Source organism: Canis lupus, chromosome 10, assembly GCF_011100685.1.
Source record: "Canis lupus familiaris isolate Mischka breed German Shepherd chromosome 10, alternate assembly UU_Cfam_GSD_1.0, whole genome shotgun sequence".
Lineage (NCBI taxonomy): Eukaryota > Metazoa > Chordata > Mammalia > Carnivora > Canidae > Canis > Canis lupus.
In genome coordinates, this window is record NC_049231.1 from 7,916,934 (window position 1) to 7,944,913 (window position 27,980).

A 27,980-nucleotide genomic window follows, 5' to 3' on the forward strand; every position below is an offset into this window, starting at 1 on the left:
TATAGTGTCTACAGTTATTTTCTTAGTGTCGATCCAACCTTGTAATATTAAAAAAAAAAATCTGAGTAATTTGGGGGTGAACGTCTTTTCATTCTGATAGTTGCTTTCCTGGTGCCTGTGGACCAGTTGGGGGAAACATGTGACTCCTAGGCCTTAAAATTCAGTATCACCTGGCTTCCTGGTCTCCACAAGATCTGAGAGACCAACCAGTCCTGGGGGAGTGTGTGTGTGTGTGTGTGTGTGTGTGTGTGTGTGTAAGGTCTTTCTTTTCTGCCACCACGACTAAATACAAATTCCACAAGATTTCTCTGTAAGCATTTGGGTGTTCATCTCACACATATTTACCAACAACCCTTGTCTCATCTCTCCTGGTTGGATTTGTGCGTCAAGACACAACCTCATTTACAATGTTTGCTGGTCAGATTATGAAATCATAACCCTTCAAAGGAGGTCTTTGGGGGCAGAGTTATGGAGTTCATTGAAAATTACTGAGAACTTTTAGGATCTCTGAGTTCTGTTCCTAATTGTTCCAAAGGCCCACCCCCTGTGACTAGACCAAGAGATTTCAGTGTTCCCTGGTGAACATTTTGTGGGCTTGGAGACCTAAAAATTCCTGTGGGGTAAAACGAGTGGCTGCGTACGTAATTGCCACTGCCACCGCACCACCAAAGAATCCCAAGGCCCTGGGCCCAGTAGCAACCTCATCCTGATCTAAACCCCGTTAGAGCATGTCTGGGAACCCAGGTACCCTAATGGTTCCCATTTATTCAACATGTATTACTGAATGCTATAGGATGTTGGTCCCTTTGTGGGTTCCAGGGTGGGTAGGAGTAGGGATTAAAAAGTAAAAATGTGTTCCCCATTTTCCTATAGGAAGGAGCAATATAAATCCTGAAAAGCTTCAGATCTATAGATGTTCTCTGCACATAGAGCATGGCTGGTCCCCAGCAGTGATCAGTAATGTTAAACTGGAGAAGATCTGACTTTCAGGGTACACTTAAGTTTGACAAGTTTCTTTAAATATCACCAATTCTCTCTAGTGTATATAGCTTTTTAAAAAAAGTCCAGGAATTCTTAGAATTCCTGGAGTTCTGGGGAACAAAGAGAAGATTGTCAGGCTGGAGAGATTCTAGTCCTTGGCTTTGTAGACCATTTATAAAATGGATGGCTCTGTGGTTGACCAAACCGCAGATGAGTTCCTTAGGGACCAACGTGGAATGTGTGCGTATCTAAGGCTTATTGGTGATTAGGAATGTTCCAAAATAATTCACATGGCAAGCACTGTGCTGAAAACATGGTGTTCTAGAAGTCCATCTTAGAGCCTAGAGTTCTTCCAGAAAAAAGCCTCCCTTCATATAACGGACCCTAAACTGCTTTGCACTGAGGAAGTGAACATTCTTATTAAGGAATCCATGTGAGTAAGGGATGACCCTGGAATAATTCTCAGGCCAGGGATGACCCCAAGCTCTTAAGTGCCTTGTTGCATCCTCTTAGGGTTCACATTCCTTTCCTCCAGAACACAGGTCGTGGTGTGTAACATTTATCCATGTGATTGATTACTGTCTACCATCCTCCACTAGGCTCTACCAATAAGGGATCAGCTATGTCCTTAGTCACTGCTGAGTCCCTAGAACCTAGTATAGTACCTGGCACAAAGTTAACACTAAGCTAATAAACCAGAACTTCTGGGGATGAACATATCCATTTAAGAGACACCATCATGTCCACTGGGTCAGTAAGTCCACCTGCTACTATTAGCCCTGTCAACTTACAATTCTGCTCATTCCCTGAAACTATTAAAGGAAAATATAGAATATACACACACAGGTATATATGCATATGCACACATGTACACATATGTATATACATACATATGTGTGTGTATCTGGGTCTCTGGCAAAATCATAAAGACAATCATCAAGCTGGGACAAATATATGCAGTACATATGATGACATATTAATACCCTTATTGTACAGTGGGGACTATAGGTTAAAATTAAAAGAGAGAGAATCTGGCTATGTCAAAGTCACTAGTGGCTTCCTTGTGTCTAATATGGCTGCATGCTGGGATTATCTTCAGAGCTTGCACAAACTCCGAGACCTAGGTCTCACCTCCTGACATTCTGACTTAATTGGTCGAGTGTGGCCGGGGCATTAGGAGGTCCCAAGAACAAGCCAAGTGATACCAATATGGAGCTAAGGTTGTAAGTCACTGATCGAAATGCAGATGACAAGTCATTCTGGAGCAGATTCTGTTAGTTTTGTGAGGAATCACTGTAAATCTAAGGCGGTGGTTACCCCTTGCTCCAGGGAGGAAGTGCTTCAGGAGGAAGGACTTTTCCTTGTGGCTTGACAAAGAGGGCAGGTTGGACAAAGAGGTACCCAGCATCCTTTCAGGAGAGAGGCAATCAAGATTTGGACTCTTACTTTTTTGAGATTCAACCTTCTAGTGAATCAAGATTGCTTTAGTGAAGTTGTATTAGGGAGGAAAAGATCCCAAAGTATCCCAAAAAGCTTTTCACGAGAGGAGGGAGGAGTCAGTGCTCAATACGAGGCCACATTTATAGCACTAACGAGCAAGACAGTGACAGATTGTTTTGGCACTCTTTCACCCAAAATGATTTTATTGACCTGGTTCAATGCATTTGGCCTAAAGTAAATGTCATGCAGCAATTGACAGTCCGATCAGGGTTGGGAGAGTGTCACTTCTCTCATGGAAAGATGGATAGTAGATTAGCAAAAAACCAGCAGATGTGCATCCTCGCTCCAGCTGGTTTGTGAACCCCTTGAAGACAGCAGTTGTGCACATCAGCTTCAGCCTTCTTTGAAGATATTAAAAGTATGGTTAATTATCAGCTAGCTCTCCACCCTCTTTTTTTTTCAGCTGACGCTTAGCCTCAGATGCTCAGTTTCCTTTGCCTCTAAATAGTTTTCTTGGACTTGTGAGTGATACCTCATTGGAATGAGGAAGTCTTTCCCACAAGTACCTACTATGTGCTAAATGAGAAAGGTTAGAGGTATCTCAGCCATGGTGTTCAGCCTCTGGGACTCTGAACAATGGGGACAGAGGCTGTTGGCACCACCACTGGAAGACAGAATTCAATCCAAGTCTTAACAAACCTTGGAGTCCTTTGCATGTTCTTAGTGAGTCTGAATGAGTGTCACTTCAGATGTGGTGAGAAGCTGAAATGGAAACTATTACATCAAAACATTTCATTTGGTGTGTGTGTGGGGGGTGCTGTTTGGAAAAATTTTAATTTTTTTAAGGAACAAAGAGAAGTTGATGAAAGGATTTGAGGTTATAATGACCGAAGTCTCCACTGCCTCCCTTTCCTCCCCCACGCTTCTTCCAAAATGGAGAAAAGAAACGAAGCCAGAGAAATGTCTTAAATATTATAAGTCTGGCAGACCTAGCTTTTAGCTAGGATAGCGTGTACTGGTAATACCTTTTAATTACAGTCATATAATTATAAATAGGAAAGAAATTAAAAGATGAAGATGTGGTTTGTAATGAAATTACCATAAATACCATGGCAAACTTTAAAGTCGTCATGAAAATTCATAACACAAAAACATGAATGTGGAGGTTAACTTCTACCAAGACTAGAATTAAAATTTTGTGGATTCGTGGTCTTCCTTGTTAGCTTGGTATTTCCTGCTAAGTACACATAGGCACCATTAGTCATGCAGCCACAAAGAGACCTTTAAAAAGTCAGAGTCCTTATTGGCAACTCTTATGTTCCCTAAGCTACTTGGGCAAGCTGACATAGAAATGACTGGCTTCCAAAGATAAATGGTGGAACCATCAAAAGAAATCTCATCCAACTGCTGGACATTTTTAAAAAATTATTTTTCCTATTGGAATCAGGCACGTATTTTGTTTGTGATGCATGAGTTTATCTTGCAGTCTTTATTGAAACACCCATTTTACTTCCCACTGAACTGACACATTTTTACGATTGAGGGGAAGGAATTGTAACTGCAAACTGTCGCATTGGTCCTGGGGCCAATAACCTAAGCTATTAGATCAGAGCACTTGGGCAGGCTACATCATATTTTGGTGCCTTTGCTTTCCTTACAGGTTAGCTCCTGTTTGTTAAAATGCTGCTAATGAGATCAACATCATGAAGTTAATTTCTATAACCCTATTCCATAGCTGCAAACTACGAAGACATCTTGAAAACATGAAACGATCAGAAGAGAGGTCAGATAAGTGAGTTTGGCTCACTCTTTTGCAAACCTTTTTCCAACATTGTGAAAATGTTTAACACATGTCTTAGTGATGGTAGATTGTGACCTCTCTGTACCCAACAAGAGGGATTTTTCTTTTTCTAAACCAAGGACAATTATTTTTCCACTTCTTTAGTACCATTAGCTTACCAGTTGGCACAATTAATTAAGGGGTATATTTTTATGTCTCTGCTATGGATAAGAAACTATGCTGTGATGGATATGTAAGATTAAAGATAGGACAGCAAAGTTATTACAAAGATGCCAGAAGAAAGTATTGAGAAAAAAGAAGAATAGAGGAGGCTTTGTATGCTGGAATTTTTTTTTTTTTAATCCAATGGATAATGAAGAGCCATTGAAGATGTTTGAGTGTGAAAGTGACATAATGAAAGTAGTATTTTGGGAAAATTGAAAGGGAGATAAATAGGGAGTTTGGTCACTGCCTGCCCTAAAGACACTGTGAGACAAGAATAAAGTGATGATCACTTTTCCTTAGTGTGAAACTATGGGAGAGCTAGAACCCAGCTACTAATACCAAGGGTGGGTGGAAGGTCTAGTTCCCAAGGATTTTCTCTTCCTTCCTCCCGCTGTCCCTGGTGGACTAGATGATTTCCAGTGAGGGATGCTGCTCTCTAAGCATTGTAGATGGAAGGAGAAGGAGGTGCTTGGAGAACAGAGCTACCTGACTGGGAGTGTGGATAGCTGTGTGTGGTAGTGGTAGTGGAGTTTGAAATGGTCAAGAAGAAGTGATCTCATTCCTCCAGACACCTTTCTAAACTCTCAGGAAAGTGTCAATGTGAAGGCCTGGGAGACTTTGGTTAGCCCTTCCATCTGGTGCCACATTGCTAACCAATTAATATGATGAACTTATTGAGGAAAATAGATTAGAGGAGTTTAATTGCTGTAAAAGACAATAAACTAAACAATCTATAATAAAGGAAGTTGGAGTTAATAGCTCAGAGAGCACAAGAATATAAAATAAATATAATATATATCCTCAAAGGAAAAAATATCAGAAGTAGAAACAGAGGGGTGCCTGGGTGGCTCAGTTGATTAAGCATCTACCTTCAGCTCAGCCCATGATCTCAAGATCCTGGGATGGAGCCTCTCGTCAGGTTCCCTGCTCAGTGGGGAGTCTGCTTCTCCCTCTTCCTCTGACCCCTCCCTGCTTGTGCTCTCTCTCTCTCTCTCACTTGTGTGCTGTCAATCTCAAATAAATAAATAAAATCTTAAAAAAAAAAACCAAACAGAAATGAACAGGATAAAGAAGATCCAACCAGAGATATTAGGTAAGAGGAAGGAAATAGATGATGAACTGAAAATCCCAGTAGATGGATTGAACAGCAGAATGGAAACCTTGAATAAAGTAATGAATGGGTTGGAAGACTAAGCCCTTAGGTATCAGAGAGATATAATACAGAGCATGAATAGATAAAAGAAAAGTTAAGAGATATGGAATATAAAAAGAGAAGTGCCAATATAATAGGGATCCTAGAATGGAAAGTAGGTGAAGAAATATTTCAAGAATTATGATTATTTGTATAAAATATACATAAAAAGCTTTGGATCAAAAGGGCTTTTAGAGAATCCTACAGTTGAGATTAAAAAATCAACACCAGCCATATTATAAAGATTTTTAAGAACCTAGAAGACAAAGAAAAATTTCTAGATAATTTTTTAAAAATTCTAGATGATTCTTGACAGAGCAGATGACCTCAAAAAGAACAAGACTAAGCTGTTGTCACACTTCTCAACAGCAACACTGGATGCAAGAAGACAGTGGGGTAACACACTCAAAGTACAGGATGATACTCCTGGGATTTTATACCCTGATGAACTATCACTGAGATGCAAGAGGTGAAACAAAGATATACATACAAAATTTGGGAATGTTTGCCTCCCAAAGACATGCTTCAAAAGGGTGGTGGAGGGGATCCCTGGGTGGCTCAGTGGTTTGGCGCCTGCCTTCAGCCCAGGGTGTGATCCTGGGGTCCTGGGATCGATCGAGTCCCATGTCGGGCTCCCTGCATGGAGCCCACTTCTCCCTCTGCCTCTCTCTCTCTCTCTCTCTCTCTCTCATAAATAAATAAATAATCTTTAAAAAATGGTGGTGGAGGATAAAGAATCATTCCAGGAGGATGCTAAGAGTAGAGAAAGTGTCTTAGTCAGTGCCCAGTCAGGAAAACAAATCATTTTAGATTGTTCAAGTTGAGAGGTATTTGAGGCAGTGAGGCAATTTACAAAGATACTGAAAGATCTGGAGAAGCAAAAGGGAAAGGATGGTTCTCCTGAGAGTTCAGGGAGTTGCTCCCACACCTGGGCTGGAGGCGGTGAGCCCACACTTGCTGTGGCCTATGTTGGACCAACATGGCCAGTGCTGCTGCAACCGCAGAGTCACCGACGCTCCTGGAACCACGGGGCTGCCACTGCTGCTGCAGTCGGGGTGCTATCAGAGAGAAACAGGTTGGCTCTGGCCCTTTTTTCCAGCTGCTGATCAGGGGCAGGTGCCTCTCAACGGCTAATGAGAATTTAGCTGGCAAGGAACTCAGGCAGTTTTCAGGCTTCCTGCTCGCTGCCTTTCTCCACAGAATAGAACAGTGAGTGTGGGCTAAGAACCAAAGACAAATATTTGGCCTGGGAACTACGGGTGTGGAAATAAACTAGAAAAGTTAGTTCCTGTCTAAATAAGGAGAACAGAGAGAAGATAAGAAAGGCGCATCTATATTAATCTAGAACAAAAACGAACAACACCAATATTTCAAGGACGTGACAGTGTGCTCAGGTGCCTCTCTGTTCTGGGTAAAGTCATAGATACTGGAAAATGTAAGACACGTAAGAAAAGTTCTGTCTCACTAGTCATCGGAGATGTTGTAACAAAGGCAACAGTGAGATAGCACTTCACAGACACGAGAAGAGCAAAAATAAAATTGAATGACTCCAATATTGGGAAGAATATGGTAAAAAAGGAACCCTCGTGCACGTGAGAGCAAACTGGTACAGCCACAGTCTGGCAATACTTAGGAAATCGGAGGAACCAGCCAACTTATTCCCAGGAATATACTCCAGAGAATCACTTGCAACATATCGATATGAGCAATGCTGTCCATTGCTGCCTTGTGTGTGGTAGCAGACAGGGGGTGAGAACTTAGGTATCTATAACGAGGAGATTGAGTAAGGAAAACATGGGGATGTGTACTCTGGAATATGACCTAGGTACATAAGAACATTATGGATAGACCAAAAGTGTTCAGTGAAAATTATAGGATACAGAATAAGATATATAGAAAGATATTACTTATGAAAAATTATACACACACACACACGTCTCTCCATAGCTTTTTTTTTTTAAGGATACTGTAGTGGGTTGAATGGTGGCCTCCCACAAGATAGGTCCACATCCTGAAATTTGTGAATTTTTTTTTTTTGAAAAAAAGTCTTAGCAGATGTGATTAAGTAAAGATATTAAGATATATTAAGATGAGCTCACCCCAGATTATCTGAGCGGGCTTTGAAGCCAATGACAAGTGATCTTAATAAGAGACATACAGAGTAGAGACAAACAGAGAAGTAAAGACGGCCATGTGAAGACAGGCAGACATCAGAATAAAACTATTATTGTTTTAAGCTACCATGTTGGAGAGAGAATTTGTTACGACAGCTACAGGAAACTAATACCTATCCAAGAGCACGGATTTGCACATGTCAGAGTCGATGTCTCCACAAATGGGAGGTTATGAGTGTGGGGCAGACAAATACGGAGGGAAACATTGAGACAATAAAATAAGAGATGTGTCTTGCACACACTGACGAGACAGTATGTCACAACACAAGCAGAGGCGGATTCCCTGCACCCGACGGTTTAAAAATGTACTTTCCTGCTTCAACTTACCAGCATATCCTTTGCAATCTAGAAGGATGACATATTGTCTCTCTTTTCCAGTTGGGATTTTTACTTTTATTATTATTTATTATTTATTTTTTAAGAGACTTAATTTTTTTATTTGAGAACGAACATGAGCCGGGAGCAGGGGGAGCAGCACAGGGAGAGGGAGAAGCAGACCCCCTGCTGAGCAGGGAGCAGGATGTGGGGCTCCATCCCAGGACCCTGAGATCATGACCTGAGTTGAAAGCAGACGCTTAACCAACTGAGCCACCCAGGCACCCCTGGGGTTTTTACTTTTAAAGAATTATCTGGTCATGGGCTGTATATTTATCGATAAGGTTTAATTGTTTTTCACAATAATTTGGAAGAGCTCTCTTTTTTATATTACATAAAATATATTAGTTACAAACATTTTAGCAAATGGATTAGCTGTAAATGTATGTTGTATGAGATGTATCAGCTTTTAAATCCGTAGATGCTTTTAAATCTGTTGCCTAACTTTTGAATTTGGTGTATTTTTTGATCTAAAGAAGTTTGGGATTTTTTTACGTAGTCAAATCTGTAACAGGGATTTATACATTTATTTGTATCATAAAGTGAGCCTCAGTGAATCCCACTTTCTATACACATTGATGTACTTGTGTGTCTTTGACCTATAAGTCGCAGAAAAGCGATTCAGCAGAGAAGGAAGTGCTTGGTCTTGATCTGAAATCGTCCCTAGTACAACTTCTGTGACAAGTAGGAGCCCCAAGGAGCAGTTGGCATCGATGCTGCGCGTTCCATTTGGTACGTCTCACTTCTCTCTTCCCTGATTCACAGCCTTTACTAAAAGGCCAACTGGAGAAGCTTCTCTGGGAAATGCTCTGGATGTTGACAAGATAATGACCAGGGAGACAGGCAGGGATGGTCTTCAGCTTCAACTATGGAGATAATCCAAGTGTGGCTCCCTAGGGCGTGAATTCCTGCTGGTTTGCTGCTGTTATTTCTTGCAGGGCTGTTTGGCTCTAGGAACCCACCCTCTTTACTCCTTGCTGTCCTCTGACCATTTTCTGGTGGTCTCTGCCCTGGTTTCCTGTGGCTGCTGTAACAAATGGCTTTACATTTAGTGGCTTAAAGCAACACAGATTTACTATTGTGCTGTAGCTCTGGAAGCCAGAGCCCCCAAATCATTTTCCCTGGGCTAAAGTGAAGGCGTTGGCAGGGCTGGCTCCTTCTGGATCTTCTGAGGAGAGAAGAGAATGGGTTTTCTTACCTTTTTTAGCTGCTTGCGGCTGTCTATGCTCCTTGGCTGGTGACCCCTTCTCCACTCTCAAAGTTCCTCACTCCAAACCCTGCTCTGTCATCACATTGCCTTGTCCAACGGACTTGAGTCTCCCTGCCTCCCTCTTACCCTTGTGATTGCATTGGGCCCATCTGGATGCTGCAGGCTTTTTCTCCCCATCTTGGGAGATGTCCTTTTTGCTACGTAACGACGTCACAATCCCAAGTCCCAGGGATTAGGATGTAGACATATTTGGGGTCCGCTATTCAGCCTACCATGGCAAGGAGCACACTCAGAGCCTCCTTCCAGCCCATAGTGCTATGGGGCCTCAAATCTGCCTGTTGCCACAACACTTACCTGGTATGCCTGGGTTGACAGCTGAGCTTCTGGTGCCCCTACCAACTATAGGCTTCATTACAGCCCATCTTTGACCCAGTCTGTAGAGTTCATGTTCTTCCATGGTTTCTTTTCTTGCTTATGACCCCAGGTTGACATTTGGACAAGCTTTTGGCAGCCTCCTACCCTCTAGCAGACTATATGTCCTCTCACTATCAGCCATAGGGGAGAGAAGATCTCCCACTGATATGACTTGCAGAGTCACAGTGACACTGCTTCAGTCACTGGTCTAGATATGCCTACATGTGGACGCCACCTGTTATCCAGCCCGAGTTCTCCTTACCTGTCCTTGATCACATTACGCTACGTATCATTACCTCCTGGTTCCTCCTTCTTGAGGATGAAGGCCACAGCACACCCAGTCTTGCTTTGTCCCAGCCTCTATCCACCTCTTCCTCACTGGACCATCAAAGTCTCATCTTTTCCGGGGCCAGATCCATCTGAGTTATGGCAGCTTGCAACCACATTGTGAATGCTCCTCCCTTGGGAAATATCTCCGAATGAAGCCGAACTTTTTAATGTTTTCTTTATAGATTTCTAGAGCTGTGACATGAGGTTACTGTCAGTGGCCCAGGGGTCCACAAGGATTTGTTCACAGTAGCAGGAGGCTGCCTTGGTGAACTGTGCACTGTGCTCTTCTGTACCATCTCCTCTCTCTCTTTAGAATCCATGCTTACGCTGTATACTAGCTATCTTTTGCTGGGTACCAATCACCCCCAAACTCAGCAGCTTAAAACAATAAATATTCATGGGATGCCTGGGTGGCTCAGCAGTTGAGCTCCTGCCTTCTGCCCAGGGTGTGATCCTGGAGTCCCAGGATTGAGTCCCACGTCTGGTTCCCTGCATGGAGCCTGCTTCTCCCTCTGCCTGTATATCTGCCTTTCTCTGTGTGTCTCTCATGAAAAAATAAATAAAATCTTCTAAAAAAACAATAAATATTTATTATCTCATAGCACTTGTGGGTTCAGAATCTGCAAAGTGAGGCTTATCTGGGTGCCTCTGACCTCCCATCTCTTGGAAAGTGACAATCACAGCACTGGCCAGAGGTGAAGCGGACTCAAGCCTCAGCTGGGACAGGATCCACTTTAAGCTTATGCCCCCAGCTGTTGGCAGGCTTCAATGGCCAGAGACTTCAGTTCCTTGACTTATGGGCTCCAGAGGGCATGTTGGCTTATTTCCCCCAGAGTGAGGGATGACAGAGATGGAGAAAGAGAGAGATGCCAAGACAGAAGCCATGGTATTCTCATAATCTAATCTTGGAAATAACATCCATCACTTCTCTATTCTATATCAAGAAGGGAGTCACTGAATCCAGCCCACAGTCAAGGAGAAGGGATCACACAAGGAGTGGGTACCAGGAAGCAGGGCTCGCTAGAGGCCATCCTAGAGATTGCTTCAAACCCCGTAAGAGGAGTTAGAGGAACAGGGTTCTATCCGAGTTAACATTGGCTTAACCCCACAACTCAGGTTCTCCCTTTCTGAGGCCTTTCTCTTCCTTTCCCCCAGCCTCCTCTCCAGGTTCTGTTTCATTAGCCAAACTAACCGAACAAAAGCCAAGAAGCTAACTCCCATGCCGATCACTTCTCCAAATGTCAAACTCTCCCTCCACAACCTGCCTCCTGCAGTTTGCTTTCTGAAATCCACAGCAGTCATTTCTTCTATTTTGTCCGGAGCGCATCGCAGTTCAGAGCGGGAAGGGTGCCCTGCAAGCAGCGAGCGCTGCGAGCTAGAAGGGGCTCCCTGCCTTCTTTAGAACCCATCCGATCAAAGTGGGACAATATGTTACCCCAGTTAGAGTGGGAAGGAAAATTAAAAAGCCCAGGACCTGCTGGGTCAGAACCACTCATCTGGATTTCCAGGAAAGCCTAAGGATTACTGAAATTCAGGTTTTATTTCCTCCTGGACTAGAAAGAAAATGGCCTATAGAGCTGCTAACACTTACTAGTGAGTCATTTCATACAAATGAATTAATCTGTGCTTTTTAGTCCCTTTATCTATAAAAGTAGGTAACGACACCTAACTCGGGATTGTACAGGGTTATCTGAAACAATCTACGTGAAATGGCCCGGTACGCAGGCAGCCTTCCACGGAGCTTCTCACCGTGCTCCTCCCTTCATACTTCAGTTATCCAGAAAGTTCATGGGGTTGACGTAGCTTGGCACTTGCAGGCCATTATTATCCAGAGTGTCCCAGTGCACGAGGAAAGAAAACAGCTTGGCCAGAGCGACTGTCCTTGTAGGGAGTGTCGGTGCGCATGGAGCTGGCTCTCTGCCTGGATGCAGGGGTCAGTGGGGCTGCTGCCAGCCGTCTGCAGTGTTCGCCAGCGGAGTCAACTCACAGCCCTCCTGGCACCTACTGCTGGACTTGGGTAAACATAATTACAGCTTTTAAAAAGCAAAGAGGGAAAGCAACCAAGATCCCCACTCAGCATGTAAACAGGATGTCCACTGAATGGCAGCCGTGGAGATGTTTATGTTCTGTTCAAGGGACAATGGACAAAAGGCCTCTGGGAACCTTTACCGCTGCCTGGAGCCAGGGCCTGCCAGCAGGGCTGGTGGCTCGCTTCTTCCTGGCTCTGTGTTGTGGCTGCTGAGCCTCAACTGAGAGCTCTAGGGCTGTGCCGCCTGGAACCAGGTCTTTAGAGATGCTGGGCCTGGTTATCTGCGCCAGGCCCTTCATACATAGATAAGGGTATTCTTGTGTCCAGTGTTCGGTTCCCAGGGTACCTCCTGTGACCTGGAGGCTGGCCAGTTCAGGCCCCCACGGCATAATAATTTTAATGATAACCACCACTGACTCCAAGCGAGGCAGCTGGCCAAATACTTCATGTGGATTATCTCATTTAAGCCTCATGATGACCCTCTGAGATGGTTACACTGTCCTCATTTTATACCCAAAGAGGCTGTGCAGAGATAAGCAATTGGATTTGAAGTCGGATTATATAGAGTCTCAAACCTGTGCTTACATGGTAAGCTAGGTGAAGGCACGGACCATCGGTCAGGTTCACTTCATCTCTGTGGCCCAGCACAGTGTCTGAGAAAACTCTGTTGAATGAATGATTAAAAAGCAGTTCTATCAGAATGCCCTTCTGCACTGATTTTCTGGGGAGCACCTCCTCCCCCAGTAGTGAGAGTGTGTTACATGCTTTATTCTACATAATAAAATATTAAGTAGTCACCAGGGCCCTGGTGACTCGGGGCCCTCCCTGGTCAATGCTGATTGCATCTGGGGCTTGGGTATGGGCTGAGGCGTCAAGGCAGTGACTAACTGGCCAAGTGTCTAACCAGAAAGCCAAGTCCAGTGTTTTAGTCCAGTGACCTCTGGCATCACAGGCACGGAAAGCATCTCTTGAGACGTCCAATCCAGCCTATTCCTGTGGCAGTAGGAACAGCGAAAGCAGATGCCTGTCTCAGCGTCTCAGTCAATGTACAGCCTCTGGGGTGGGGGGGGGTGGGGGTTGCTGTCTCTCTCCAGAACTGGGGGTAGGTTGGCATGGAATTATGAAGATAGGCTGAGTAGATTTCCCAGGAATGCCAGGACGTGGTGCCTGAACTTTTATAATCCCAAATGGAACTGGTGGAGACCCAACAACCTTTGGTCTTCTAATTCTTTTTTTTTTTCTTTTTAAAACTATTAATTATTATTATTATTGAAGTATAATCAACATACAGTGTTGTATTAGTTTCAGGCATACGATATAATGATTTAACAATTCTATACATTGCTCTGTGCTCCTCATAAGTGTGCTCTTAATCCCCTTTATTTCACCCATCTTCCCATTTACCTCCCCTCTGGCAATCATCAGTTTGTTCTCTGTATTTTAAGAGTCTATTTTTGTTTGTTTGTTGATCTCTTTTTTCCTTTGTTCATTTTTTTTTGTTCTTTTTTGTTTGTTTTTTATATTCTCCTAAATTCCACATAGAAATGACATCATATGGTATTTGTCTTTCTCTGACTTATTTCTCTTATTTCACTTAGCATTCGACCCTCTAAGCCCATCTGACTTTTGAAAAGAAAGGAAGGGACATGCTTGTTCTGCAGGATGGATCAGGACATCAGAATTCTCCTTTCCAGAAGAAAGCATGGCCTTTATTCTAAATCTGAACTCTTAAGTTAGAGGGGGATACAGCCTTCTTCCTTTCGATGCAGGTCTCCTTCTGGGGGAGGCACCCAGGTGGTGGCAGTGACTCTCCCTGACACCGATCATTTCCCTTCCTGGAGCTGAGGCCATGATTACCTCTGTATTGTTTAGCAAGTTACAGTCAATTGCAGGTAGTTGCTTTAAAATGGCCTAAATTGTCAGGACACCTTTGGAAAAGAAAAGCATGTCAAAGATTGCCCAATCTGGTATTGTTTTGGTGACGGTAAAATGCTGGAGATGGTGAGGTCCTGTGCTATGTGTGTGTATGGGTGTGTTCATTGTTGGTAGGTTTTTTTTTTTTTTTTTTTAGCCATCATACTCTGATTTATGGAAGCCTATGCCACAGATCCCAGACCCATCGATTGATGTCCTGTAGGGATACACCAGACCTACCAATAGGCCTGGGGTTTCTGGAAAAGTCTGGAATCAAAGATATCATTCGGTGTTCTCCTCAGTGTCTCTTTTCCTTATGCTCATTCCTTTCCGCACACAGCATGACCTTCCACTGTCCTGCTGCCTCTCATCATTCAGCCCCCGGTCCAGTCTAGCTTCCATTCTAGTGGCTTCTCACACAAAGTGCAGCACCATGAAATAGGGCATTCTGTTCATCTCCCCTGGCCTGCCAGTGTTTAACATTTTATTTATCTTGTTATATGAAGAGAGATCCTATACTTGTTGCTATCACTAAATTTGGAATAAGCTGGAAGGAAATATTCTGGATCTCTAACCGCTTCTGCCCACATTTCCAGTACAAACTGCATTGACCTTCTTACCTCTCCAATCTGCTTGAGTCAGTGGCAAATTTTGGTCTTTATCCTCTGCATATGTGACCTGATCCCTGGTCTCCGGCCCAGTTCTACAGCACACACACATACACGAATGCGCACACACACGGGTACTTCGCACCCTCTCGATACTTAAAGAATCCCCCATTTGTGGATATAACAATCAAGCACCCAGGGAAAATGGTGGGTTATTTTCTTGGGCTCAGTTCTTCTTAGTTTAATAACAATATCTAAGGGACATGAAGATAATGGTCCATGTTTGGAGAACTCCTCTTTCTTACTCTCAACTTATCCCCCGTTAATTGCTATTGGATATGAATATTCTAACACATTTCAGAGCTGGTTCCAACTTTCCAGGTATGGGTTTGACTGAGCCTCTGCTGAATGTCACACTGGTCAGCCAGTAGGGAATCACAGAAGTCCCAGTTGAATTGGTAGGAATTAAAGATGTGGAAAACATCAGTACTTACCTTTGGTGCAAGTGGCCTTCCTGCTCTGGAATAAATTTTATGAGAAGCAAAGTAATTTAGAATAATTTTCCATTCAAGTAACTTTTCTGCGCAGGTCACGGCAGCCACTGTCACATATAGAACCCAACCTGTCACTAGGAATTGTGACCCCACCCACTTCTTGGACTATTGAAACCCACCCATCTTGTGCCAGGAAAAGCTATGCTCCTTCCCTCTGCTTTCCCTCTTTCCCGTAGTCTCTACACGGCTAATGCTTCCACTCAGCCGTGCTCCAGCTCTAAGCCTCTTCTCTGTGATGGGACTGCTGGTTCCATAGGGTTCCAGCCATGCTAGATGTCTCTGGAAAGCACCATGCCCCTCCTACCAAGCTTGGCCAAGACTGAGAGTTCTTTCCAAGGTAAAGCAGACATCACAATATCTCCCAAAGTGACAGCTCATTCAACCAACCTTAGAGCTGAAGAATTACCTTGATAATTCAGTTTTATAACTAGCTTGCTAGAGACCTAGAGGAAGACTGCAAATACAGAATAGTTCAGGTTCAGGAAATGAGCAGGATTGCTCAAGTGTCTGGGCCTTGGGCCCTGATCGACAGCCCCAGAGTTTGCTTTTCCTTAATTCTCTGGGACCTGGGGGCCCTGTACAGTAGGAACTTTCCTTGGTGGTCTTCCTGGGCACTCCATGTGCCCACACATGTTTATAAAACTCCCATCAGCAGTATTTTCATTCACATGAAGATCTATTGGGGCACATGCAGATTTTTTTCTAGGCTAGATTCAGAATTATTGCATTTTCTGAAAAATAAAGATATTAGCTGTAGTTACATTTGAGAGGCAGGAATTTTTTGTTTAATGATCCGTGTTTTCTACACTTAAAAACCAAGGACGAACTAAGATTCCAAGAACCCAGCAGATGTTTACTGTTAAACCTGAAAACATTTCTCAATCCCACTTACTGTCACTTTTCTCGATTAAGAATCTGTATAGTGAGAGTCATGTTTTCCAAGGCCCTAACGTGTCTTACAATTTTCCCTTTTGGTTACTGCTTAAATAAACACCCAGATGTGCTATTTTACAGATCATAAGATGTATCAAATGTGCTCCTTTCATTCTCTGTATCCCACAGGGTGCCTTAGCCCCTGGATTTTGGAGCTGAACTCAAGTTCTTTGTCAAGCTAAGCTACAGAAGACGTTGCTCTCAGTCTCTCTCAGCTGGAAGGAGCAGGTGACAGTTGTGGTTCACATCCCACCTCTGGGTGACTTTGCTGGCAGGGCAGGGCTCTCCTGGATCTGCTGTGCAACAGGGTAGGAGGGGAAGTGGCTGCAACAAAAGATTGTGGGTTCTGCTGACCTTCATTTGGCTCAGTCACTAGAAGAACAAACATGATCATCAAATAGATGCTCTTGACTGATATGTATTGAGAAGAGTCTTGGAGGCTGTGGGAAGCAAGGGAAAGGGGATAAAGATGTAGGAAGATGGGCAGCCTCGGTGGCCCAGCAGTTTAGCGCCGCCTTCAGCCTAGGGTGTGATCCTGGAGACCAGGGATCCAGTCCCACGTCGGGCTCCCTGCATGGAGCCTGCTTCTCCCTCTGCCTGTGTCTCTGCCTCTCTCTGTGTGTCTGTCATGAATAAATAAATAAAATCTTAAAAAAAAAGATGTAGGAAGAGCTTGAAAACTGATTTCAAGTCCATTAGGGTTGCTGATAGAGACTATTCATGATTCCAAGTGTTTCTCTGAATTAGTCATGGGGCTCTTTTAAATCGAGTGTTTCTTTGTAAAAGAGAAAGGGTGTGTGTGGGGCAGTTAGCAGATTCCCAAAAAATGTAAATTGGATTTTGGCAGAAAACCCACTTCTTTTTGCAATCAGAGAGTCATGCAAGTCTCAGGAATGGCAAACATGTGTTTGAAGGACATCCGACCTTGGTGTGGCAAGGGATGCAAAAGAAGCAGCATTGGGGTTTGATGTGCAGTTTTCATTCAAGGTAGCAAGTGTGTTGGGTAGTAGTGTGGCCAAGCAGTGTGGCCGAATATTAAGAACGGAGCAACTATTCAACAAGTGTTTACTCATGCCATTTGCTGTGCTATGTGCTGGGGATACATAGTTACGAGGACATCCTAAGACCCAGATGGTTCCTTACATCACACAGAGGCTAGGATGAACGTTCCTTGTGCGTTGTCATGAATGTACTGTGCCTTTACTGGGGTCCTTTCTTGTGCAGCTTAGAATTCGGTGGGTAATTGCAATGCATGTAATACAGACCAGTAGAGGAGGCTAACCCCAGTTCACTATCCTGCGTGTGAACTAGATAGCTAGTCAGTTTTTCTCTTGACCATTTACTCTCTAAAACCTTGGCAGGTTGTGTGATTATAAAAGTTAGGAAAATAGTTTGAGATTCACGAGGGCAAGTTTGTTCTTGCAAACTTTGTGCAAGATATATTTTTAAATATTTTATTTATTTATTTTAGAGAGGGAGCAGTGTTGGAGGAAGAGGGACAAGCAGACTCCTTACTGAGTGTGGAGCCTGATGTGGGGCTCGACCTCACAACCCTGAGATCATGACCTGAGCCACAATCAAGACTAGGACACTTAACCAACTGAGCCACCCAGGTGCCCTTGTGCCAGATATTTGTGTCAGATGGCTGCCAAGTAAGCTTTGAGAAAGATGCAGTTTTCAAAGACTTTTTAAAAAATGTCACTTATGGTATTGATGTGGATCATTCACTATGACCCAAATAGTTTATTTCTTCATACAGACCCTGGAATAAAAGTTGACAAAGTTTGTTGCCATGAATATACTGTGCCTTTGCTGTGACGATTTCATCAGATTTACCTAGGAAACAATTTTGACTTTTCTCTACAAACAAGTTTAATTGTAGGAAAAACACTACCACCCACTGAAGATCTTTTGCTATTCATGTTTGGATTTTCAACCCCAGGCTGCAAGGCTAGCATTCTATTGGAATCACTCTGCTAGTTGACCTCTTGTGAACTGTAATGTGAAGTCAGAAACAGAATTTCATCCGAGCCACACTAAGGCTTCTGAATTAGAGCCAGGAAGTATTTTATTTGATGCATCATACATCATAAAGCCAACATCCTGTCCGATGGTCCCAGTGGCATTAGCATGGATGGCTGGGTGGAAAACAGGGGCAGGAGGGATGTTAAGGATGGGTGTGAATATAAAACCACATTGGCCTTGATTCTGTATCTTGTACACTCCAAACTTCTCCCCAGGCTATGACCTTTGTACTCTCTGTTCCCTCCTCCTGGAACACACTTCCCTGTGATTTTTGAGAAACTACGTCCTTCTTATCATTTAATATTCCCTTCAATGGCATCTCCTTTGGGAGGGGGCACTCCTTGACCACCCAGTTTAACAATGCCCATCTCTAGTCACTCTTAATAACATCACTTGATTTTATTTTCTTCAAAGCACATCTATGAAATGACCTTGTTATTTGTTTACGTATTGACTTGTTCATTTTTTTTTCTCCTTCACAGAGCAAAAACCTCTCTGACTTCATAAAACCTTAATCTCTGGAGCAGTGCCTGGCATATTAAGGGACTCAGTAAGTATGTGTTGGAGGCATGAATGCCCCCTGCAATATCACCAGTTCCTCTACTTTGTAATGCTTCCACCCTTCCACACTCTTCCATCCCAACATCCCAGGGTTCTTTTTTTGTGACAACTGTCCCAGAAGAAAAAGTATTGCAAATGTGGGAAACATGATAGAGCATGAAGTGTGGTATAATGTTGAATTAGCCTCATAAACTGTGAATCATAAATCATGGTTCCATCTGCTCTGTGACAGAGTGAAAACAGCAAAATTTTCCACAAGATAGGAACTAAAAACAAAAGGGAAGCCATGAGTTTCAACTCATGGAGAGGCTGTTACTATTATTTTGGATTGTCTCCTCTCTTCCCTGATCCTCAGTAACCACTTTAGTCATGCTATGCCTTTTTGGAACAGGCCCAGGACTCTTATTCATAGCAGACATTGGTTTCTTCCAATCTAAATGTTTCTGCCTCATAGCTCTGTGCCTGGCACCTAGAAGCCATGCAACAAGTATTTATTGACTCTCAAAGGTAAATCCCACTATTACAGATTTATTCTTCTGAGTCAATTATGTTTACTCTTTTTTTTTCTAAAATGAAGACATCCTTTAGAAGAGGTAACCTATAAAAGAAAACTATTCCATTCACAATCCAGTATTAATTTGTGTATCTCATTGAAAGACTTGATGCGGTATAGGGTTTTTTGACTGTGGGTCATTATTTGGGCAGGAGAGCCTCTGAGTGAGGGATGGTAACGGGCAGCAAAAGGTCACAAAAGGCTGTCCTGAGGAGTGATGGGACATTTGGAGAGGACAGAGGAATGAAGAGTTTCAAGACAACTGATTTGCATCACAATTTTGCCTAAGGCCTATATGGTGAGGGATGCTGTTTTGGAAGAATTGGTGCTTTCAGATTATGCCCTATTGGCTAAATGCATAGCGAAGGTCTATCCTAGGACTGACCAAACTACAGTTTTATTTAGAGGAAGTCAGGTTAAAATGAACATCAGTACACAGATGACATTTCTGAAGGCTTCCCAGGAAACGGATAGCACTTACTGACTCGGGAATGGAAATGAGGGGCGGCAGGGTAGTGGATGGGTCTATAGAGTTTTGCTCTCCTCTTTATAACCTATTGTCAAGTTTTGATTTTTTCCATGACAATGTACTGGCTTCACAATTATAGAATTTAAAAAATCACTCTCTTTTAAAGAGTTTACATATTGATAAAATTAACAAGTCAGGAAACGACAGATGTTGATGAAGATACGGAAAAAGGACAGCCCTCATATACTTTTTGTGGAAATGCAAGCTGGTGCAGCCTCTCTGGAAAGTAGTATGGAGGTTTCTCAAAAAGTTGAAAATCCCCTACGGCCTAGCAATTGCACTACTGGGTATTTATCCACATATATATATATACACAATGGAATACTACTCAGCCATCAAAAAATGAAATCTTGCCATTTGCAATGACATGGATGGCACTAGAGGATATTACGCTAAGTGAAATAAAGTCAATCAGTGAAATACAATTATCTTATGATCTCACTCATATGTGGAATTTTTTTTTAAGTTCTCTCTTCTCTTGAGTTTAAAGATTTTATTTTTTTTAATTTTTATTTATTTATGATAGTCACACAGAGAGAGAGAGAGAGAGAGAGAGAGAGAGGCAGAGACACAGGCAGAGGGAGAAGCAGGCTCCATGCACCGGGAGCCCGACGTGGGATTCGATCCCGGGTCTCCAGGATGGCGCCCTGGGCCAAAGGCAGGCGCTAAACTGCTGCGCCACCCAGGGATCCCCATATGTGGAATTTAAGAAACAAAACAGAAGATCATAGGGGAAGAGAGGAAAAAATAAAACAAGATGAAATCAGAGAAGGAGACAAACCATAAGAACTCCTAATCATAGGAAATAAACTGAGAGTCACCAAAGAAGACTGATGAGTCACTGGCCTCTATCTCTGAAACTAATAATACATTACGTTAATTAATTGAATTTAAATAAAATTTAAAAATATTTATAAAAAAGAATTTTAAAAGGGAAAAAAGAAAAATATTTTTACCAATTAAAAAGCTAGCTGAATAAAAATGAATAATATCACAGCAATTATAAGAATAGTAGGGAAATGTCACAACAGGATTCAAATTAATTCAGATGGTCTCCAACATACAATGGCTCTACTTAGGATATTTTGATTTATGATAGTGCGAAAGCCGTAAGTATTCAGTAGGAACTATACTTCAAATTTTGAATTTTGATTTTTTCCTGGGCTAGTGAGATGTAGGATGACAGCACCCTGTGATGCTGGGCAGCACAGCCAGCTGAGGCTCCCAGTGGCCAGGAATCATGAGAGAAAACAACCAATGTCCATAAAGCCATTCTTTCACTTTGAGTATTCAATAATTACATAAGATATTCAACACTTTGTTACAAAATACGCTTTGTGTTAGATGATTTTGCCCAGTTGTAGGCTAATGTCAGTGTTTTGAGCACGTTTAAGGTAGGCTAGGCTTAAGCTGTGTTTGGTAGGCTCGTTGTATTAAATGCATTTTTGACTTAACAACTTAGTGATATTTTCAACTTAGGAGGAGTTTATTAGGACCAAACCCCATTGTAAATTGAGGAAGAGCTGTACACTAATATAAAAAGAAAAACCTTGCATTTGCAAAACATTATTAACATTATTCATGTCCATTATTCATTGTCCATTTTCCATTCTTCTCTGTAGAATATTGTCAGCCCTCTGAAGACATATAAGCAGCTCTAGAAGCAGACCCAGCAATGGTTCTAGAAGGCAGACCCTCAGACTTAAGCTTCTCTCATATACTGCCCCCTGTTCTACTCTACTCTCCTTGTGGTCTGATTCTTTTTCTCTCCCTCTCTCATTACCCGTAGAGACTGCTGCCTCTCTGAGGGTTTCAAATCCCACAAGAAAATTGACCGTCACTGTGCAGTAGTCAGGGTAGGAATGGTTTCCCAGGCTGCTTTACTACCCGTGTATCTTCACCATAAAATGTAATCACCTGAGAGCATGTGCAGATGTACCTGATATTTTCAACCTGAACGTTTCTAACATACCTTCTGCACTTACATGAAATCTGAATTACTTCCTTACATTGAGAACACACTGGATAGATTTTCAAGCTCCCTACTGCAGCAGAGAGAAGGACTTTCCTGTTACATTCCCCTCCTATAATGACGGGCTGTTTAAGTCATAATTACACATAGGGGAAGAGGGTTTGCACTACAGGGATGAAGGTATCATGATCTATAGCTGTTGGAGAGCGTAGGTTTTTGCAACTATCATCTGCTTTTGGAACAACATACCTTGTTTAGTCTAGAAGATACTGAGCGAGCAGGGCACCAGGGTTTTACCTAAACATTAGTGAAACGCTTTGGAGAATTGTGGTTTGTGTAAGAGAAGAATCGTACAGAGCTGCAGTGATATTAGACTTACATCAAACAATTTTGGGTATTTCTTTTTCATTTTCTACTGTCTTAATTTCGAGTTTTGAAAGTGTAGGAGACTCTCATTTGGGAGAACAGTGGATGTGACCTTATTTGGAGCAGTGGGGAAGATCACGGAAATTGTTGAGGCATCTTCTCTCTCTGTGATTTCTTTCAGCATGGGCACAAGTTCACATTTGTCTAACTTTCCCATAATTTCAATAATGGGAATTATTGAATTATTATAATTTCACAATAGTAATGTGTTTCCGAAAAACTCCTTGCAGTAATACTGCTTGTAGGTAAAAGAATGGAATGTCCATTGAACTTATTAATGCGTACTTTAAAAATTTACAAAGTCTATGTATATATGTACCTGAACCTTGACAGAGAAATCTCTCTGTCCACCAAACATATGTTCGGCCCTTTTATAAGGGGACGCTTGTTCTCTGACATGCAGCGTAGAAGGGAAAGTGTTCAGGGGGGTGGCACCCAGATAGAAGCAATAAGTCATTGGGTTGAAAAGTACAGCGTAGGGAATACGTCAATGGTATTATAATAGCATTGTGATGGTGACAGATGGAGCTACACTTGTGGTGAGCACAGCATAATGGAGAGCTCTCAAGTCACTATGATGTACACCTGAAACTAATGTAATATGGTGTGTCCACTATACCTCAATTAAATAAATAAGTAAATAAAAAATTGGTATTTACACACACACACACACACACACACACAGGAGCCAGTATGTATCACTTCTGGGCTGGGGTTTTAAGAAGCAGATGTGCATTTTCCAGTGTACCTTTCTCCAGGATTCCATTGGATGCCGAGTACACTAAGGCTTCAGAGGCTGGCTTCCTGAATCGCTATGTGGAGAGAAGCCTCCTGTCAACTAGGGACACCTACATTGGGCTATTTACCTAGCAAGGGAAAAAAAATCTTGTGCAAACGCTCTGGGATTTGCAGTTTATTTATTCCCTCACTTAAGGGTCAGGAAACTTTTTCTGTAAAGAGCCAGATAGGAAATATTTTAGGCTTTGTGGGACACACATGGTTCCATCTCATGTTCTTCCTATTTTTATTTTTTATTTTTTTTTGTATTTGCCAAAAATGTTATTTATTTTTTCCAGCTTTATTGAGGTACAATTGACAGATAAAATGCTAAAATATTTAAAGTATACAACATGACGATTTGATATACGTGTATCTTTTTTTTTCTTTTTTTTTGCTGTCCTTCAAAGATGGAAAAATCATTCTTAGTTCACAGACTATACAAAAACGGCTGCAGACTTAACAAACACACAACCTTCTAATACAAAGCAAAACGACAAAAACCCTGTACAACAAAACAGTGTAAACGGTGCTTGAGATATTACCAGTATCTGCCAGTAAGCAAGCGATGAAGGCTAAAGAAAACCATAGGGCCGCCTGGAGTCACCATTGCACCCTGAGGATAGCTGCACGTGGCTCTCCTGGTGTGGCTCCCAAGTGCCCCCAAGGCACACAAAATCCAAACTGGTTCTCATAAGTGCAATGAATACTTCCAAAGCATCAAGCTACTAAAAAAGTTAAACTTGTGCAGCTCCTACTGGCATTCATCAGGTTATGACCATGTTGTGGCTTCCGCTTCCCACCTTCTTGCTTCGTCTGCATATGGCACTTTATTTATTTATTTATTTATTTATTTATTTATTTATTTATTTATTTATTTATTTATGAGGGAGACACAGCATGAGTGAGAGCGAACACAAGCAGGGGGAGTGAGAGAGGGAAAAACGGACTCCCTGCTGAGCGGGGAGCCCGATGAGGGGGTCGATCCCAGGACCTTGACATCAGAACCAGAGCTGAAGGCAGATGCTTAACTGACTGAGCCACCCAGGTGTCCCAAGCATATGGCACTTTTTTAAAAAAAGGATTTTATTTATTTATGAGAGAGAGAGAGAGGCAGAGACACAGGCAGAGGGAGAAGCAGGCTCCATGCAGGGAGCCCAAAGTGGGACTCGATCCCAGGACTCCAGGATCAGGCCCTGGGCCGAAGGCAGGCGCTAAACCCCTGAGCCACCTGGGCTGCCCCATATGGCACTTTTTATACCATTCTTGGTACCTGGTTCACTGCTGGATCCAAGTGGAGTCTTCAAATACAGATCAAGACCAACTAGTGCATCTGGAGGCTCTGTGTGGTGAGACCCCAGCCGGCTTCTCCATTTCCCTGTGCCCTCACCATCTGGGCCTTTTCTGTGGTTGCCAGGACTCCCAGCTGGGAGGGTGGCGCTGCTGGCACCCAGGTCTGCCCTTCCACCCAGGCCCTCAGCCCGGTCAGCACGGAACCTGAGACCACTCAGAACCTCAGGGGTGTCATCGTCCAACAACAGGGGGAGTCCACACATGCCGGGCCCCTGTGCAGCAAGTATGATGACGATTTCTAAGAATTTACAGTGGTGTGAGAAGAGCTCGGGAGGATCTTAAATGAGCAGAGCAGGATTGAAAATGATATATGCAGTACGCTCCCCATGGTCGAAAACGACTTGGAGGAATCACACCCACATGGTAACGTCGGGGTTCCTGGCTGGTGGATTGATCTGAAAGAATTCTGTTCCCTGTGCTTTGAAAAATGTGTACAAACAACTTTGTGTTATTTTGTAAGTGACCAAGAAATGAACGGTAGTCCTTTCTCCAGAGTCTTTGGAGAGCTCTACCAGCCTGGGTCTTGTGCCCCCAGAGCCTCTTAGGGGACCCTGAGCCCATGTGCGGGACGAGAGCAGGACAGGAAAAGCAGGTGAAGCATAGTTCTGAATATGAGTCGACATCAGGTTTGAACGAGGGGAGGTCAAGATCCGGAGCAACTGTTGTCCCCTGAGCTCCACTCCTCTTGGCCTGCAGGCATTCGATGTGTCTGAGACCCCACTGTCTTCTCTCCATAGTCCTCGCACACTCTGGGTGTCCTCCGTCACCCCCTTTCCCTCCTGAGCCCTGGCATGGGGGGCAGAGCAAGCAAGAAGGCTGTGCCTTCCCCTCACACTGTCCCCCTTCCCGAGGGGGTGAGGGCAGACGCCTCCCCACGCTCTGCTCTTGCACCTCCGGCCCACCGTCCACACCCCACCTGTGACCTCTCATCTTTCTCATGTGATCACACTGGGGGTGCTGCAACCATCCCCCATGGGTCATCATTTTGTGCGTTGTGCACACGAGTGCACATGGATGCATGTGCTCCCCGGAGCATTTATTGGTACTCTGCTAGCACAGGGCCAGGCATGGCAGGCCTGTGTTCAGCCCCCCAGCAAATTGCCCTCTGCTTAGGGTCAGGCATTACTCTAGGTGCTGGGAACCCAAGAAGTCAGATGGGAAAGGGCCTGCGCCCCTCGGAGCAGACTTTCCCCTGGGGAGATAGACAGTAAGCAAATACATATAGGCTGTCATGTCGAGCAGGGCAAAGGGTCATAAGGACAAGGCTGAGGAAGGGGCCTAGTGACCTGGGCTGGAAGGTGCCTTTAGGTAGACTGGTCGGAGAAGGCTGGTTTGTGGAAGCTCCATTTTAGCAGAGGTTTTGACAAAGTGACTGAAAGAGCTATGTGAAGTGTGGGAACAAGTGTTCTGGCTGAGAGGCCAGTAAGTGCAAAGGCCCTGAGGTAGGAACAAGCTTCATTTCTGCCCTGTTCTTGTGGAAGAGGCAGATAAGTAATCAGGCAATAGGAATATTATGTGATAGACACTTATCACTTAGCGTTTATAACTGCCCAACCTTTCTGGCATTTAAAAATGGACGTTATCTGTTGTCTGTTCCTCTAGGAGAAAACAAGCTCCGTGAGGACAGAGGTTTTACATTGTTCACTACAGAATGTCCAGGACCTAAAACAGCAACAGATGCACAGTAGACGCATAATACTGTTTAAGTGGAGGAAAGAGGGGTGCCTGGGTGGCTCAGCAGTTGAGCCTCTGCCTTTGGCTCAGGGCAGGACCCAGACTGGGATCCAACTTGGTGGACAGAAATTGAGTCCCCATCTCAGAAGAGACTTCTCGGAAAGTATCAAATCCACATAGAGTATCTAGGAAGCCAAAGGAATGTTTTCATCATTATTTCCTTCAAAGACAGACCAGGCAGGACTAGCCCTCAATTTTATACTTGGGGAGGTTTACAGAAGTATTAGAGAGGGAAGAAATTAATAATTACTGAATATCCGTTATCCTTGATAGATTAATTAGAAAACTACCATCCAGAATGTGCACAAGACCACACAGCTAGTAAAAGAGTGGTTACTTAATTAGTTCTGGAAAATTAGAGCAGGATTCCTTGCCTCACAGCAAATCTCCCCAAAAGCAGTCTTACTCTCATGCCAACAAGTCTCCATTCAGGTTTCATTCTGTCTCTTTAGATCTCATGGGTCAAGTCACTACCTCTTTAGATTCTGCATACCTGCGTAAAGCCTAGCGCATCACACACACAAATGCTTGTTGAGAGATAGAAGAAAAAACTTAGTCACTAATACTTTGTATAAATTAGTATTAGTCTATTGATTATTTTTCCTTCATATGCTATTAGTGAATAGAACATTCGTTAATTATAACAGCAACAAGGTATTCTCCATCTAAGTTAATGGCTACCAAATTCATCCATTTGCTTGGTCCCAAATCCTTGGGGTCATCTGCAACCCTTCTCCTCTCACATGGTACATCCATTCAATCCTGTTGTTTCTTCTTCAGGAGGTGTCCCGATATGACTAATGCTCACGATCTCCCCCGTTACCACCCTGATGCAAGCCACCTGTCTGGACCACTGCACTAACTTCCTAACTGGCTTCTGGGCTTCTGTCCTTGCTTCTTCCAGTGTATTCTCCAAATAGCAGCCAGAGTGAATCCTATGAAAACGTGTCAGATCACATGACTTCTACATGCTCTGTGAAATAGAAAAATGAAGAATGTCAACAAAGCCAAAATCAGTTTGTGGAAATAGTTGATAAAATTTATAAACCTTTAACAATACTGATCAAGAAAAAAGAGAACACACAAATAACCGTGTTAGGAGTGAAAAGGAGGCACTATTAGAGGTCCTACAGACATTAAATGACAAGGGAATATGATGGTCAATGCATCTGCCAATAAATTCAAGGACTCAGATGATGTGAACAAACTCCTTGAAAAACACACATTATAATAAATCTGACAAAAAAAAAGAGAGAGAACATTTCTAACCCCTCTATTTCTTAAGGAAATTGTATTCAAAATGAAAAACCTCCCACAAAGAAAATCCCAGGCCCAGATGACTTCACTGGTGAATTCTCCCAAACACTGAAGGAAGAAATAATGCTGACTTTACAGAAACTTGGTCACCATTAGCTGTTGTTATTATGATTAACATCAGTATGGTTTCCATAAGTCTCCTGCCTCCTTTTCTGGCATCTATCTTAAAACGAAGAGGACAGAACTTTTCATAGTCTGCTAGAAAAAGTCATGATTCCATAGGAGGTTAGTTTGTAGATCTTTCCTCTCCTAGCTGTGTCTGTTTGATTCAGAATGGTATGTGGTGTTTGCACAACGCTCTCTACATTGCTGTTGTCTCTGACCTAAGTCGTGTTTTTTTTTTTTTTTTTTGACCTAAGTCGTTTTTAAACCTTTTACACAAAACCAACTGTTCCTCTGAGACTTGAGAAGAAGGTCTGCCAAGTATGATCAAGAAATCTTCAGGATTCTATCACACCTGGTTTTTTGGTGATTTTTTAAAAAGATTTTATTTATTTATTCATGAGAGACACAGAGAGAGAGAGAGAGGCAGAGACACAGGCAGAGGGAGAAGCAGGCTCCCTGTGAGGAGCCC

General features: G+C 43.1%; 1 long non-coding RNA gene across 5 annotated transcripts; it reads left to right on the forward strand.

Moving 5' to 3' along the window:
- Window positions 1–611: 611 nt before the first annotated feature.
- LOC102156825 lies at window positions 612–27,913 on the forward strand. Of its 5 annotated transcripts, XR_005365139.1 has the most exons (6): window positions 1,242–1,414; window positions 4,082–4,213; window positions 8,774–8,899; window positions 16,289–16,387; window positions 18,667–18,734; window positions 26,870–27,913. It is a non-coding gene; the product is annotated as an uncharacterized LOC102156825 (long non-coding RNA). The 5 variants fall into 5 exon arrangements; XR_005365137.1 differs by lacking the exons at window positions 1,242–1,414; window positions 8,774–8,899 and adding an exon at window positions 612–744; XR_005365138.1 differs by lacking the exons at window positions 1,242–1,414; window positions 8,774–8,899 and adding an exon at window positions 1,123–1,221.
- The last annotated feature ends 67 nt before the right edge of the window (window positions 27,914–27,980 follow it).